The sequence below is a fragment of the Sebastes fasciatus genome, chromosome 1 (genome assembly GCF_043250625.1).
Source record: "Sebastes fasciatus isolate fSebFas1 chromosome 1, fSebFas1.pri, whole genome shotgun sequence".
NCBI classification, from domain to species: domain Eukaryota; kingdom Metazoa; phylum Chordata; class Actinopteri; order Perciformes; family Sebastidae; genus Sebastes; species Sebastes fasciatus.
In genome coordinates, this window is record NC_133795.1 from 23,971,110 (window position 1) to 23,974,413 (window position 3,304).

Genomic DNA, 3,304 nt, shown 5'->3' on the forward strand with positions numbered 1-3,304 from the left:
CTGCATGGGCACCACGTCTAACTGTAACTCTGTGTGAGTGTGTGTGATGTTAAGCTAACAATACGACATTTTAGTAAATCCTCTTGTTCTGTCCTTTGCAAAGTCAGATGAGAGGATGGATATCAGTTTCATCTTCATCTTTCATCTTTGACAGAGAGAGGTCCAGGACATGTTTAGCCTAGCCAAGCACAAAGAGTGTAAGAAGGAGGAAACTGCTAGCCTAGCTTAATCCAAAAAGAAAAACATCCACTGTAAAACAACTCCAAAGCTGACTGATTTAAACAGACAATTGGATTCTACTTCATGCATCTGTGTAGCTGCATGGGTCGTTGCAACACATTCTCACTTCCAATTCGTTAAATATCGCCCTCAGCATCAGAGACTGACTCACAGGGTACCCCTCTTGCGTTACTGTTGGACGTGTCAGGGACAGCGTGTCAATATACGCTCATTACATGCATAGCATCCTTTCAAAATAAACTTCCGGTTTCACAGGAAGTTTGGTTTAGGCAACAAAACCACTTAAGGCTGGCCCACACTAAAAGAGTTTTCAAACCTTAACAGATGTTGAAAATGTGAGAGACCCCACACATAATGACATGTGATTCAATTTAACAGTTTTGTTCCTATAGTGTGGGGTGAGCAACAATTTGTCCAAAACAGCACACACTAACAGATTCCATTCATGAACAACAAGAGTCCCGACTAAAAGACGACACAAATCTTGCAAAATCTCTCACAATCAATCCTGACTTTAGTGTAAACAAACATGGCGGACGACCAGCAGGAAAACTTAGCGATGTTAGTTTTTGCACTACTTTGTACTGAAAATTCACGAAGAAAAAAGAAAAATAATGGATGAAGTCATGGAGACATGTTAAAGAAACACTTGCGTTGTTGACACATATCAACAAGTTGGTCCTCCAATATCTGAGGTCCATCTTACTACTTTATGCTTTGAGTTTTGCATTAGCCGCAGCCGCCATGTCGGCTTGATTCTTGTGTAGTGTGTGCCCGGCATTAGTTAGGTTTAGGAAACAGTCGTGGTTGATGTTAACTTCACTGACCAACGACTTAAGTGACTAGCAACTCACGTGACTCATGTGACTCACGTGACTAATGACTGACGTGTCAAACTAAGTCAGTTTCACACGGGCCACGTACAGCAGTCTCCTGGTTGAAAGTCCTGTGTTTGTTTGGCCCATCCACCACCCCTCCCACCCGCCCCAACACTGTTAATACAACGTCACTTGCTCTGTCCATCGTCGATTAATGTCGTGGGTGGGTTCACATTGGAGTTAGTTGAAAGCCCAGTCGCTAAAGGGTGCCTCTGTGCATCGGTATCAAATGCAAAGGGGTACTTCCCAAGCGGCAATATTTGACTACTTGGGAGTGGTCTTCAAGGGTCTGAGTGATGTCATTTTGTTATTTTCTGCTCACGTCCATGCAGACCCATCTGTAGATGTTAGAATTCCACCTCAAAACGTATGACCACGCAGCAGACTTTACATACCTACAGCACAGACAAAGATGAAACTGATATCCATCTTCTCATATGACTCTGGGAAAGACAAGACGATTTACGGAAATGTCAGACTGTTCCTTTAATGAATGTGCGCGAGAGAAGGAACCTCACTGTCATCGCTGTACATCACCTCAACTGATAGCTTTATGTGTGGGTGTGAGACCACTGTACAGCACTCCGGACAAAATGTGTGTGTCAGTGCATGACGCTTGTAAAGACAAAAACAACCGAACCAGGTCAGATGAGCGTGTATGTGTGCATCATGCGTTTCATGCTACATCTTACGCTACATTTATTTCACAGGATCTTTGACAAATTTACAAAAGTTTGGGTTCAGACTCAAATCGTCAAACAGACCATGAGATTTCGGGGAGCAATACTGTTCTGCATGATGTACCTGGCTGTGCACTAACGAAAGATCACATACGACTACTTTTACATCAGGGCCACAGAACACATCAACTGTAGCAATGCAGACAATGACAACGGAGATTTGATACCAAATCCTGAATAGTTTTTATAGAAACTCTGTTTACAATTAAAATACCAGTTGGTTGGAGCTTTTGTAACTAAAATGAAAAACGTGACCTGATTTACTTGGTTGTGAAACACTAGTGAAACCGTGTTGATCAGGGATGGGGAACAATGTGCCACAGGGATTTGCCCAGAATTTCGCCAACAAAATTAGCTGCTGTTGTGTTTCGGCTGGAGTTTATGCCGAGTTCACGCCATATTCATTTAATTCAGACCGTACTTAAAAAACACGTTTACGCCAACTCCTGAGTTGTAATTCTGAGTTGGAGGTATCTGACTTTTTATCATGAAAAGAACTAAAGAAATGTCAATAAAAACAGTGGCAAAATGGCTGCAAAGTCACCACCAATGGCAGTTACCTCTGAATAAAATGCACTATTAATACTGACACAATTGATTCAGATAAATAAAAAGGAGCTATACATTCCTACAAAGTGTGTATCATCAAAAAAATAGGTAATATGACAAAAATAGCTCATTTAAACTTCATGTTTGATATCTGGTGTGGCTACAAGGCTAGCAACAGATTTATTTCAAACAGTGCGTGGTTGCCACCTCCTCCATTGTAACTCAGCGGATAATTTTTTTTTAGGTGAATCAACTCCCCAGTACGAACACTCTAATAGCCCTAATTTAAAAAATTCAGTTTTTAAGTTGTAAAATGAACTAATAGCAATCGCTCCTTCCCCACTTCCTACTCCTTACTTTCGGCGCCCTTGCTCTGACCACACCCAAAACACACAGACTCACAATGTGAAAACAATACCAGCGTCGCTGTTGCAGCTGGTAAAAACAAAAAAACGTTTTCAAAAAGAAAGCACCATAGTGTGTGAAGTCGTAAAACGGGAGTTTTCTGTCTTACTGTTCTGCTGACACGGCGTGAATGCAGCATACGATTTTTGGCCCTTCGTGGCACATGGCTCCCTGTTCCTGCTGGTGTCTTTACTGTTGGCAGGATGTTTACAGATCTACCTACCCAGGTAACAGCTTATGCATGTTTACTGAAATCTACAGTGATGCGTCGACTGTGTGGAGACAATTTCAAAGAAGATACACCTCGGGTCAACTTTACGTTAGGTTGTTCAGACTGCTGCAGCGTCTGTACAGTCAGGACAGACAGAGCTCAAGTCAGCGTTGACATTCCACTAAAAGCAGGTGCAGTGTGAGTATATCTGAAATCTACTGATTCCAGGTCTGCAGTTCGGGAAAAAGTGCAATAATACCTCAAGCTAGTTTTAATATGAC